Below are 14,357 nucleotides of genomic sequence, written 5' to 3' on the forward strand. Positions count from 1 at the left end.
GTTTTAGAAGGAATTCATTTCCAGAATGGAATTTTAGCATTGACTTGCATTTTCTGTTCAGTATGATCTCTTCTGCAGAGCTGGCGGGGCTTAGATGAGTCATGGAGGTGATGTGCTTGAGCCTCAGGTGGGAAAGAATGCAGAAGCTACTAATTTGACTTCTGCTGGAGGAAAGAATTAATTTGTGTCTGTTTCTTAGTTGTATTCTGCTTTTCCAGAAGAAATTGCAAACTCAGTAAACTTATGCAACAAGCCCTCCAGGGCTTACTCTTACTGAATGCAACTCACCTTCAGCTACTGCTTAAAAGTGTGTGTATAAACAAAAACAAACCAACCAGGTAACCAGCTTTGGTGTATCTTTCACTAAATTGTAATCAGTTTGATTTTGAAAAATTTTAATGGTTTTTCTCGCAGTGATTTATTCATTGAGAAACTGTGTTGCTTTTCATATGAAAATGTTAGGAAAAGAGATTCAGAAGCGTCAAGCATATTTTTTAAATGAAAACTAAAGGTTCTAGTTGTACCACAGTGACTTTCATTTCCAATCCTTGGGGGCCACAAGCAGGTTGGCATTTCGGGCTGTCCCTAATGGAAGTAGTATGCATTCAAATAAACTTAATGCATATTTGCTACAGATATTACATTCTTATGAATCGCTAATATACCTCAATAGGAGTTCAAATAAAAAATACAGTAAAACCTTGGATTGCAAGTAACTTGGTTTGCAAGTGTTTTGCAAGACAACAAAACATTTTATTAAATTTTGGCTTGATATAAAAGCAATGTCTTGCAATACAAGTACATACAGTATACACACATCACAACGGAGCCGACGGTTCTTCTCTTTCTGACGCTGCAAGAGTGTAGTGACTGTTCTAAACAAGCAAAGTCTTGCAATACGAGTACATACAGTATACGCGTCGCATCATCACAACCGAGCCGATCGTTCTCTCTCTGACGCTGCGGGAGTGTAGTGACTGTTCTAAATGAGAGAGGTCTTGCAATACAAGTACATATAGTATTTTGTATTAAAGTTTTTGAATTGTGGAATGAATCGTCCGAGTTTCCATTATTTCCTATGGGGAAATTTGCTTTGATATACGAGTGCTTTGGATTACAAGCATGTTTCCAGAACGAATTATGCTCGCAAACCAAGGTTTTACTGTACTGGTAATAACCAGGAATTACAACCTAAAAACATAAGAACTACACACAAAATCTTAAATCAAGCAAAGTGTAGAACATATCTTTCAAATAGATAAGTTTTAATAGCTTTACAGAAAATTTTATAAGAAGAAGTAGATCTCAGCTGCATTGGAAGAGTACTCCGCCATGTTGCAGCCAAATATTGAAAAGTCATAGAATGTAATGTTTTATATCTAATTATTCTTGGACTTAGAAATCTCAGGGCTCTTTTTGCTAAGCTGTGCTAGCGGTTTTAGCACGTGTGCTAGACGCTAACGCCACCATTGAGCTGGCATTAGTTTTTACACCTAGCGCAGGGGGACAGAACGCGTTAATCTGCAGCACACGCCTAAAACGCTAGCACACCTTAGTAAAAGGAGTCCTCAGTCTCATGTAATTACCCACTAATATTTCAATCTTATCATATAACCCCCCCCCACCCCTTTTACAAAGCTGCGTGGTAAAAGCCCCGAAGCCTTTTAAATCTCTATGGGCTTCAGGGCAGGTACCACAGCGGCAGCCAATAGTGCAACTTTTGGTAAAAAATGGGGAGGGGGAGTTACAACTAAATTAATCATATAATTTGGTATTTCTTCATGAATAATCTGAAAAATCAATATACATACTTTAAAATATGCAAGGGACATGCAAGGTGCAATTAGTACTATTATGGAGGCGGGGTCTGGGGTGGAGATGGGCGGGGTCTGGGCCACGACTTAGCCCAGTATTCTTCAACCGCCGGTTGCTTTCACTGGAAGCCAATGCAATTTATGTTCAAATCTATTTTTTATTAAGTGAATAAGAAAGCAACAAATAACAACTACAACACTGAAAAGGGCTAAGCTTCCAAAAATACCCAAATCCGTGCAGTGTAAAGTCGTACAAAGCCAACAACCCCCCAGCCCCAACCTCCCCCCCCAAAACAGCCCCTACCCCCACCCCCAACAAACAGAATCTAAAAGACGTAACTTCCAAGTACCAAAGGCCCGTAGCCAATGCAATTTAAAATATAAAAGGAATGATCTTCTCATATCTTGTTACGGAATAAATAAGCCTTGCAGTGACATTTTGAATAGTTTGTAATCTCTTACGAATGCTTGCCGTACAGCCTACAAAAGAACATTGCAATAGTCTATCTGAGGCAATACTAGCGATTGAACTAATAAGTTGAAATGTTCTCTTTCAAAGCAGTGGCAAATTCTCCTCTATTTCCTTAATACCATAAACGATCTTCTAGTTAAAGCTCGCATCTGGGCTTCCCAAGTTAGTCAACTATCAATTATAATCCCCAAAATTCTGCATTCCGTTTCTAACTTCAAAGGTTTATTATTCATTATCAGTTGATAGTCACTAACGTCAATTCTAGGTAGGCTCATCAAGAAAAATGTACCCCTTCCCCATTTTATGAAGCCACTTTAGCGTTTTTTATCGCCGGCCACGGTAGTAAAAATTCTGACACTCATAGGAATTCTGTTGCAGCCGATGATATAAAATGCTAATGCAGCTTCATAAATGGGGTGGTTAGTTCGAAATTGAAGATGAATCAAGATAAAATGGCCTGCTCATTTCTCTTCCAAGCTAGATATCATATTAAGAATTGCAATACCAACCAGGATGACACCTCTGTCGGACAACACTTTAAAAAAACTGACCTCTGCACCAATGATTTTATGATGATAATACTAAAAGGGAATGTTAAGTTAATCCAAGAACATAAACTCTTTGAAATCAAAATAATAAGATATTGGAACACCTACCAGACAGGAAATTTAAAACTGCTCTGCCATTTTTCTGTCTCCTGCCCGCTCACCCATCCCTCCCTCTTCCTATCCCCAAAATGCTTTCATGTTTTCTTTATATATACTGATATTTGTCAACATTTGCTTATTTCTGATCTGAAGAAGAAGGGTTACCTTTGAAAGCTCGAAGAACAAAAGCCAAAACTGCAGTGATGGTGTACAGCAGTGTTCTTCAAACACCGGTCCATGGACCAGTGCCGGTCCACAGAAATTTCCTGCCGGTCCACAGGGCCAGCACGTGCATCAAGCCCAAAACAGTGTTCTTCAACCGCCGGTCCACAGTGCGATCAACGCGACGTCATCTTCGAGCCAGGTCCCTCTCCTCTTCCTAACTGATTCAGTGCACAAAGCCACGGGCGGTGGCTCCTACGGGCATCTTGCGCCTGAACCGGAAGCCTTCTCTCCGACATTGCAACGTCAGAGGGAAGGCTTCCAGATGAGGCACGGGACATGCAAGGTGCAATTAGTACTATTATGGAGGCGGGGTCTGGGTGGAGATGGGCGGGGTCTGGCCCACGACTTAGCCCAGTATTCTTCAACCGCCGGTCCATGGACCAATGCCAGTCCACAGAATAATTCTTTTATTTCTGCTGGTCCATAAGTGTAAAAAGGTTGAAAAACACTGGTGTACAGGACGCCAAGTCTTTATTGAACAAACATAAAAATAAAATAATGAAACAGTTTGTATCCAAAAGGACAGATAAGGCCGGACCCGACATGGTCCGTGTTTTGAAGAAGCACTCCTTCCTTAGGGGTTCTAATCTATAATGTGTCAATGCAAGAAAACTTGATTGATAACAACTGGATAAAAACTAGAATCAGCAGTGAATAACTGAGCAGACGTGAAAGCTCCTATGTGGGTCCGGCCTTATCTGTTCTTTTGGATACAAACTGTTTCATGATTTTATTTTCATGTATGTCCAATAAAGACTTGGCGTCCTATACATCATCACCACAGTTTTTGTTTTTTTCTTTGACTTGATATTTCACTGTTTCGTTGGATTCTTTGTTTATTGTTACCTTTGAAAGCTCATCATAAAATGCATTGAGTTAGTCCAATAAAAAAGGTATCATCTTATTTCCTTTGTTTTTTGTTTTATTTCTTTATACTACCTTGGAAAATGGACTAACATGGCCACCACACCATTTCACTCTTCCAAGCTAACAATTCTACACACCAAGTTGTTAATATTCTTAAAAAAAAAAAAAAAAAAAGAGAGACAAATTTTGATATCGTCTGATCTATTTGTAATTCTCAGGGGATTGTCAGTGATTTTCATTGTTTTTAATGTGTCATCCCTTTAATAAATTCTATATTTACTGACGTATTGTATTTGTAACCCCCCAGCATGCCTCAATCCCAATCAGTAGTCTTATTTCTCCCCTCCCTATTTGACCCAACTCACAGCTACCCAACTGGCTTCATCCTGCTGGACCCCAGGACTCTGCACTACTTCTCAGTCCCAAACTGCTCTGGCTCCATTGAGTGTTTATGGCAGGGTACACAGATGCACCCTGCTGCTTTGTGGAAAAACATGGAGCTCATTTTCCAAAAAAGAAAATATTCAAAAAGTGGCATAAAGGGGAAGATGGAGTTTGTCTCACCAAACTCTTTCAATTTGCTATTTTCCAAACAAATTTTGTAGATGGATTTCTGTGTTGGTTGTCTGCAGTATATCTAAATCTGAAGGGGGCGTGTTGGAGGCATGGTTTGGGCGTGACTAGGGCAGGCCTATGATTTGGACATTTTTCTGCAATAATTGAATATTGTAGAAAACGGCCAGGGCACAATTTGTACATTTGGGGCTAGACCTGTTTTAATAATGAAAAAGTGCTAAAGCGTTACCCAGACTGAACAGACGACCATTGGAGGGATGAAGGCATGAGCACCAACTCTCCCCCTTCATACACACATACAGACACACTCCCCCAGTGGTCCCTGACCCTACTACTACTACTTATCATTTCTATAGTACCACTAGATGTACGCAATGTATATATTAAACATTCAAGAGACAGTCCCTGCTCAATAGAGCTTACAATCCAGCCCCCAAAGATGTGATTGAAACAGTACATAGCTGCCTGTATGATAGTTTCAGATGTTATAGCCAGTCCTAGTGGAGCACCAAGCAGGTTACATAAGAACATAAGAATAGCCTTACAAGGTCAGACCAATGGTCCATCAATCCCAGTAGCCCATTCTCAGGGTGGCCAATCCAGGTCCCTAGTATCTGGCCAAAACCCAACGAGTAGCAACATTCCATGCTATCGATCTAGGGCAACTTTCTCAATAACAGTCTGTGGACTTTTCCTCCAGGAAATTGTCCAAACCATTCTTAAAACCAGCTACGCTATCCGCTCCAGAGCTTAACTATTCTCTGAGTGAAAAAAAAAAATGTCCTCCTATTGGTTTTAAAAGTATTTCCCTGTTACTTCATCGAGTGTCCCCTAGTCCTTGTAATTTTTGACAGAGTGAAAAATTGATCCACTTGTAACCCATGCTACTCCACTCAGGATTTTGTAGACTTCAATCATATCTCCTGAACTAGCCTAGTAGGCAGTGTACTGAACTACATATAGAGAAGGGGACTCAAGCCCATATTCCACTCTAACTACTACACTTATGGTGAAACATGTGAACCTTTCAAAACCCAAATCCCACTTTACCTACATATAGGTAACACCTGCAGGCATAAGTGCTATTGGTCTGGTATACAGTTGGGTCCAGTAATTGTAGGTGGGTTTTGGAGGGATCACCATGCACTATAAGGTGAGATGTGTACCTGGGCCTTACAGGGCGCCCCACTGCTCTGATGGGATGTCTGTGTGGCCAGTTTGCTAAATATGCTGGCCCTTTTTCTTTAGGATGTGTTTTTTTTTCAAAAATGGTTCAAAAAGATAGATGCACCGAGGACATCCATCTGAAGATTGACCATTTTCTAAACAAAAAGACATTCTTCTGTTTCGATAATGGAAATGTTTGCTACTGGATTTTCGTGTGTTTTTTTGCAAAACATCCAAACTCACATTGGGATATCTTATCAGAAATGCTCCTCCACATACTTAGATTTACTTAATACATTTGGAAACCCTGTTCTGATGTTAGATTCATGTGTAGGTTTTCATTTGTTTAATGGTTGCATTATTCATGGCCTCATAGGGTTCCTCTGTTTTCTTATAAAACATCTAGTTCTCTGAAAACAACTAACTGAACAGTTGGGTACATGTAAAAGTATTATTTGGTAACCTGGTAGACTGATTAAACGTTAGGTGACACAGAGCTCATTCCCTTGTGTCTCTTTGCCCTCTTAGGAGCAGCTACGTATCATCTATCTGGCAAACAATGTTAGGTTCTGCCAGCAACACAAAAACTCAGCAGGCACAAGACTGCTAGGCTTTTCTTACACATAAACTGCTGCTGCCAAGGAGAATCAATGTGTAATATGGTGCCTTTAGTCCAGTGGTCTGAAACTCACGGCCCGGGGGCCACTTGAGGCCCACCAGGTACTATTTTGAGGCCCTCACAAAAGTAAAATCAAACTGTTTCTTGATCATATGTCTCTTTAGCTATAAATTACAATATTATTATTAAGACTTAGCCAAAAGGAAAGATTTATAAACTGTAAAGAGTTTTACCTCATGCAAAATTGTCATTTCTTTAATAAGACATTATTTTTTTCTGAGGCCCTCCAAGTACCTACAAATCCGAAATGTGGCTCTGCAAAGGGTTAGAGTTTGAGACCACTGCTTTAGTCCCTAGTGATACAGTACTCCCCCGATATTTGCGGGGGTTCCGTTCCAGGAACCCCTGCAAATCTCAAAAAAACGCGAATACAGTTTTTCATGGGGGAGCCTGAAGAGTGCAGCAGGAGAGCAATCGGAGTGTCACGAGTGCAGGAAATCACTCGCGGTATGCTCCGACCGCCTCTTCCTACACTAAGTTGGGTCTTATCCAATCAGGAGCTGCGATTTCCTGCACTCGCTGCACTCCGGCTGCTCTCTCCTGCTGCCCTCTCCTTGTCGGCGGTTTGCGGTTGGAAAATACCACAAATGACCAGGACCGCGAACAACCGGGGGAACACTGTACTACAAAATCTAAAAAAAACAAACAAACCCTGCAAAACATCTGTTTAAAGCAAATGATCTAACATAACATCAACATTTATAAATTGAAAAACATAATAGTAATAACCACGTTATGGGACAGAGGAGGAAGGTGGATCAATGAGGTTACCCTAGGAGACTCCAGCGTGTCAAAGCAGCTCCTGATTGGTGAGTTCCGACTTTAGTACAGGAAGAGGTTGTCAGAGCATACCGCGAGTGATTTCCTTCACTCGCCAGCACTCCGGTGCCCTCTCCTGCCTCTCTGGCTGCCCTCTCCTGCCCGGTCATTTGTGGTCGGAAAATACCGCGAATGACCGGGACCACAAATCGCGGACCGCAAATTCACGGGGGAGCACTTTATTTGTATCCATACTGGGGTGAATAAATAATTAAATTAAAATGTTTTTGTATTTATATAACTCTTTAAGGGGTGAAGTTGTCAATGATAGCTACCTTTAAAATGAGTTATTATCTGGGCGATTTTCAGCCTTACAGGGCTACTCAGTTCCAGTCCTCAAGGTTCACAGGCAGGCCAGGTTTTCTGTATATCCATAATGAATATGTATGAGAGAGATTTGCATATCAGGGAGGCAGTGCATGCAGATCTCTTTAATGCATGTTCGTTGTGGATATCCTAAAACCTGGCCTGCCTGTGGACCTCGAGGACCAGAATTGAGTAGCCCTGGTCTATAAGGGTTGATATTCAGAAGGTTTATTTGGCTAAAATCAGCTTTTATGTGGGCAGGTCTAGACATTTTAAGAAATTGAACTGTAAGATTTATACAGCTAAAATCAGAAACTGCAAAAATATAACTGGGAGAAAAGGTTTGGGTTAGACATGCTCCTAAGACAGGCTGTCAAATGTATATGATCAATGTGACGCTCCATTCTAAGTAGCTAAATTTAGCTGGATAACCCTAGATATACTGAGGGCAGGCCTAAACCTGCCCATTCAAATTTGGAATGGGTAGAACTCATAGCTGGATATTCAGTTGTATATCTGAACAACTAAGAACTGCTGAACAGCCACGTAAAGGTAATGGATTAATTGACTCGGCTATCTTATCTGCTCAGCATTTTCTTTTTAATATCTGTCTTTAAGATAGTAATTTCAGAAACAGGGTACCTGTAAAAAAACAATAAACAAAACAAAAGCCATGCAAACAAAAAAAGATCCCTCTTTCTGTTTTAGAAGAGAAGCATGCATCTGTATGCATCTTTATAAGATAGGCTCCTGTTCTAATTCCCAATAGGGTACAAATGCTTTTGCACAAAGTTGCACAAGTGGTAAGGCAGGTACAGCTGTCTATGCACTCTGAGCAGATGTCTGTGCACATGTGAACTCTACTCCCCCATAAATGCCTACAGATGTTCCATGTGAAAAGTGCAAGCATGTCAGCATGCACAGGTGTACATGTGTGCAGGGTTATGATAGCCATTTCTTGGTGCACAGCATGCTTTCTGTGCAGAAAATGTTTTGTAAAATTACCTCCATGGGGATAGATGAGGTTATAGGGGGATAAACAGATTTGCTCAAGGTCACAAAGGGGATCAGTGACAGAAATGGGATTTGAACCATGGTGTCTGGCTGCTAGCCCATTACTCTAACCACTAGTCACCAAATTTAAAATGTTCCACTTTTGTAACTTAATGTGAATGTTTCTTTTTTATTATTATTATTATTATTATTTATTTATAAGTTTTCTAATTATATATCAAGCATAACTTGTACAGAAAGCAATTTAAGTCATTGAAAAGAAATAAACAAGAAAAGAAAAATATCCACTTTAGAAGCACAGAAGTTTTCAAGATTATAAGAAATAGACAATAAAATTATTCATATACAAGCAAAAATTATAAGCTTAAATTCAGCTCAAGTAATTAGGATCCAAGATGTAATATAGCGAGAATATCAAAGAACAATGTGGATGTTTTTGTGGCTTAATTATTGCGGTATGAGTTGCAATTGCATATTTACCTAACTTGTGTTTCAAATTGATGATCCATATGTCCTAAACATGACTCATTTTGTACACATCATGGGAAATGCACTTGAAAAGATATTGCACATCATAGGTTAATGTAGCCTGCAGAATTACATTTCCCATGGTATCTGCTCTTGATAAAAGTTTTTTTTTTTTAAATTATTTCTTGGCTGCCATCTCCAGTATACCACAGTTACCTCCACTAAAGAACTCTGGGCTGCAAAATGCTGCACCATTTCCTTTTATCTCCTAGTCTGAGTGACCAAAAACACTACAGCTTCTTCTTATCTTTGAATCCCAGGAGTCCATCCCAGCTTGGAGGCAAATGACACCACCATTATTTCTTATCTCTGACTTCAGGAGCCCGTCCCAGCCCTCTGAAAATGCTGGCATCAAAAAACTTCTTGTCTCCAAGCTTGGGAGCCCATTTTTTCCCTACTCCACCCCAGACAAAGTAACATCTGTGCTTTCTCTGCTGCTTTTTCTTGTCCTCCTTTTCCTGTCTGGGTCCACTGGAAGAAGAGAGAGTCCTGGGAGAAGGGGTATGTGTGAATATCTCTGGGGAGCAAGGGAGGAAAATGAGAAAGCCTGTGAAAGGAAAGAAATAAGTTTGTGGGGAAACAAGATGAATGTGTGCATGAGGCTCTGTAGGAAAAAGATGGATTTGTGAGTTTATCATCAAAATACCTTACCAGAAATGCCTATATCATCCAATCACCAGTGCCTCAAATCATGTAGTGTGGCATTTTAGAAAAGACACAAACCTGATTTGAGATGTCCAGGTCATGGTGGTTACAATTAAGCATAGATCCCTTTTCAAAATCCATCTGCATGGATATCCCTATCGAAGCAATGTCCAATGGGAGCACCTATCTAGGAAAAAAAAGGCAATATAATAGATGTGAAGCACCTACCACATAAACACATCAGGTTTAGCACTGCCATATCTATGTGGGGATTATAGACCACAGACATAGCACTGCTAAACATTGCACATATGAAGGGAACGATATAGTTTAGGGGGTGAAGAACTTATGTGCATGACAGAAGAGTGGGACTTGGGTGTGATTGTATGTGATGATCTTAAAGTGGCCAAACAGGTTGAAAAGGTGACGGCAAAAACTAGAAGGCTGCTAGGGTGCATAGGGAGAGGTATGGCCAGAAGGAAAAAGGAGGTATTGATGCCCCTGTATAAGACTCTGGTGAGACCACATTTAGAATATTGTGTACAATTCTGTAGACCGCACCTTTAAAAATGTATAAACAGGATGGAGTTGGTCCAGAAGAAGGTTACTAAAATGGTGCATGATCTTTGTTATAAGGTATATGGCAATAGACTGAAAGATCTCAATATGTATACTTTGGAGAAAAAACGAGAGAGGGGAGATACAATAGAGAAATTTGAATACCTATGTAGCATAAATGCGGATGAGTCGAGTCTCTTTCATTAGAAAGTAAGCTCTAGAATGAGAGGACATAGGATGAAGTTAAGAGGTAATAGGCTCAGGAGTAATCTAAGGAAATACTTTTTTACAGAAAGGGTGGTAGATGTGTGGAACAGTCTCCCGGAAGAGGTGGTGGAGACAGAGACTGTGTCTGAATTCAAGAAAGCGTGGGATAAGCATGTGGGATCTCTTAGAGAGAGGAAGAGATAATGGTTACTGCAGATAGGCAGACTGGAAGGGCCATTTGGCCTTATCTGCCATCATAGAGATGATTTAGATAGCTACATGATTAAACTGATGGAGTATACATCACTTTGTGAAGATACTCGTAAACAGTTCTTTCAAGAACATGCAAACTCAGCACAAAATAGGCCCAGGGAGTTATTTAATATGGTGCGATACTTGATTGATGATGGTGATGATCCAAAAACAATAGTTATATCAATGTAGAAGCATACATTATCTATCTGGCTAATAAGATGAATGGCGGGTTGGATGTAGATGTTTCCATGTGCCCGGATCTGACAGTAGGAACTGATGGTCAGTCCCGGAGAGTTTTTTGACAGGTGGATATAGAGGATGTGACAAACATCATTGCAACAATCACACCTACATACTCAATACACAATTCATGTATACACGATTCATGTAATATGAGTATTTTGCCAATGATATCTCAAAAGATTCCCCCCCCCTTTGTGACCTCGGTATAAGTCTTTAAAAGAGGGGGTGTTTCTTGAGATTTGTAAACAAATGACTGTAATGCCGATATTAAAGAAAAGCAGCTTTTATCCGGAGCAAATGTTAAGTTATACACTGATATCAGTGACCCTTTTTCTTGGTAAAATGATTGAATAAAACAGTATTACATCAAATGGATGAATACATTCAGAATGTTGATTGTGTAGACCCATTTCAGTTTGGTTTTCGAAAGGCACATAGTGTCGAGCTATTGGTGCTGTCTGTTCTTGACACTCTGACGGAAGGTATGGATGGAAAACATTTGTTGTAAAAAAACACTTCAAGGACACACTATAACAAATTGCATACTTATATATCAAATCAAATTGTATGATCTCTTTGGATGTGTCCGGAGCATTCGATACTGTGAACTTATCTGTATTACTGTTCAAATTAGAGAGTATAGGTAGAGAATGACACAGGGAAAAAATCTGTCCCCGTCACCGCCCCGTCACCGACCCACCATCCTCTGCACCGCCCCGTCACCGCCGTTCCCTTCACCGCCCCGTCACCGTCACCGCCATCCCTTTCACCGCCCCGTCACCGCCACTGCCATCCCATTCACCGCCCCGTCACCGTCCCCGCTGCATCCATATAAGCCTTAGTACTGTAATATTTAGCTTATTCCTTTCTTATAAATCAAAGTTCCTGCTGCTGAACTAGAGAAAGAGATGTTCAGCTGGCAGGGCTTTGTTTATAAATTTTTATCAACACAACTAATATACTATTTTATCCTAAAGCAAAAAATAAATAAATAAATATAATTTTTTTTTCTACCTTTGTTGTCTGGTTTCTGCTTTCCACATCTTCTCATTGAATTCCTTCCATCCACTGTGTGTCTTCTCTCTGCGTCTTCCATTTGCTGTTACTGTGCCTCTCCCTTAACCCCCCCCCCCCCCAATTGGTCTAGCACCCATCTTCTTCCCTCCGCTCCCGCATAGTCTGGCATCTGTCTTCTTCCCACTCTGTCTTCCACATTTCCCTTGGGGGTCTGTTCCTCTCCACCCTCCTTCAATGTCTGTTCTATTCCTTTCCACCACCACCCTTCCCTCCCTCCTTTACCATCTGTTCCTTTCTACTACCCTTCAGCTCCTCTCGCGTGGCCTATCTACCTTTCTTCCTCTTATTTTCATGGCACGTTACAATGTAATTTGTGCAAGCCACTGGAGCCTGCAAGTTCGGTCCCTGTCCCATCCCCACAAACCATCTCGCTTCTGTGCTCCTATTTTCTCCATTTCTAATATCTCCCCTATGTATCTGTCATTGCCCCCCCTGTGTCCATATACCATCCCCATGGCATGTCCCCTTTATGTCTCTGTCCCTATGCCCCATGCACATAATTTCCCCTCTTTCTGTTACCTTCCTGTGTCCAGATTTCCCCTATCTTCCTCTTCCATACCAGTGTGTCTCTTCTTTTCAACCCCATCTAGCTTTTTTCCCTCTTTCTTCCCCCCCCCCCCCTGCTTCTAGCATCTGGCTCACCTGCCAGTCCTTCCCTTTCTTTCCTGCTGTGGGTTTTTCTTTCCGACTTCATCCCCTTGGCCCAGAATCCTTTTCCCTTTCACTCCCTCCTTCCAATTTGAGCCGGGAACACTAGCGATCGCACGGTCCCCGCAGCCACTACCTGCCTGCCCAATCGATCCTAGTGTTTAGCCAGCTCTCTCCCTTCTCCTCACCTTAGTTTATAGGTTTTCTTTTTCGGCGACCTGCACGCTTTCCCAAAGAGCCGCGCACGCGCGGCTGCTCAGTGTTCAATCTTCTGCTCTGCTGCAACTTCCTGTTTCCGGTTGCGTCAGAGCAGAAGATCGAAACTGAGCAGCAGCGGGTGCGCGGCTCTCTGATAGCGTGCGGGTCGCCGAAAAAGAAAATCTACAAACTAAGGTGAGGAGAAGGGAGAGAGCTGGCTAAACACTAGAATCGATTGGGCAGGCGGGTATGAGCTGCGGGGACCGCGCGATCCTTCATGCCTCACTGCGGGGACAAGACCATTCACCGCCCCGCGGGCGGTGAATGGCCTTGTCCCCGTCGCCGCAGCGACTGCTAGTTTTCTTCCCCGTTTTCGGCGGGTGACCCGCGGCTAAAATGCGATGGCCGCGGGTAAACCGCCACCGTGTCATTCTCTAAGTATAGGAATTGGTGATGTGGTGATTGAATGGTTTCAATCTTACCTCCTGGGAAGATCTATTTGTGTAAAAGGTGGTCAAAAAATGTCTGGAAAGAAGATAGTTAAGAAAGGTGTACCACAGGGATCAGCTTTGGTTGCGCTGCTATTTAACATCTATATGGCAAGTTTCAGGAACATTTTTGGTCAGTTAGAGGTGGAATGCAGGATATATGCTGATGATATTCTGTTTTACTTCCCAATAGGGAAACACAAACAGAACATTGAGCAAAAATTTAACTCTTGCATTACAAAGGTGGATATGTGGATGTCATCTCATGGTTTGAGATTGAGGACCTCTTTTGCGAAGCCGTTTAGCGCGGGCCACTGCGGTAACAGCCCCGAAACCCATAGAGATTTAAAGGACTTCGGGGCTGTTGCCACGCGGCAACCAAAGTTATGTTTGTGGGCCAAGGTTTGGAAGAAATTCAGGTGGTTGATCTGAATGTGTTGGGGACACAGGTAGAGGAATATAAACTATAAACAATTTGTGATATTGTCACTTTTTTATACTTTAACCTTTTATTTGGCATTGTTGCTCAGAAGCCACATGTGTTTTCTATGGCTTTTATAAGAACATAAGAATTTCCATACTGGGACAGACCGAAGGTCCATCAAGCCCAATATCCTGTTTCCAGCGGTGACCAGCCTAAGTCCCAAGTATCTAGCTAGATCTGGAAATCAGAATGACAAGAGAGGTGATTATGGGAGATCTGCATCTCCAAATGCCTATTACTTGGCACTGTTGCTCTCATTCAATATCAAGTTACATAAAGAAGCCATTTCACCAGCTGCCAATTAAAGGGTTAATGAAAAGATTTAAATATAAAATCATAAATGTTCGAAGCTTGTGCAGATGAGGACAAAGTCCATAGGGATGGGGTGGGGATGCAGATATATCCTGCTGGACAGGGTGGGGATGGGGACAGAGCGGGGA

General features: G+C 41.6%; 1 protein-coding gene across 3 annotated transcripts in view; it reads left to right on the plus strand.

The window, feature by feature from the left end:
• The window catches only part of SSBP2 (single stranded DNA binding protein 2), a 584,056-nt gene that overhangs the window by 379,592 nt on the left and 190,107 nt on the right, over window positions 1-14,357 (plus strand). The window lies entirely within an intron of this gene.

The sequence above is a fragment of the Geotrypetes seraphini genome, chromosome 1, assembly GCF_902459505.1.
Source record: "Geotrypetes seraphini chromosome 1, aGeoSer1.1, whole genome shotgun sequence".
NCBI classification, from domain to species: Eukaryota; Metazoa; Chordata; class Amphibia; order Gymnophiona; family Dermophiidae; genus Geotrypetes; species Geotrypetes seraphini.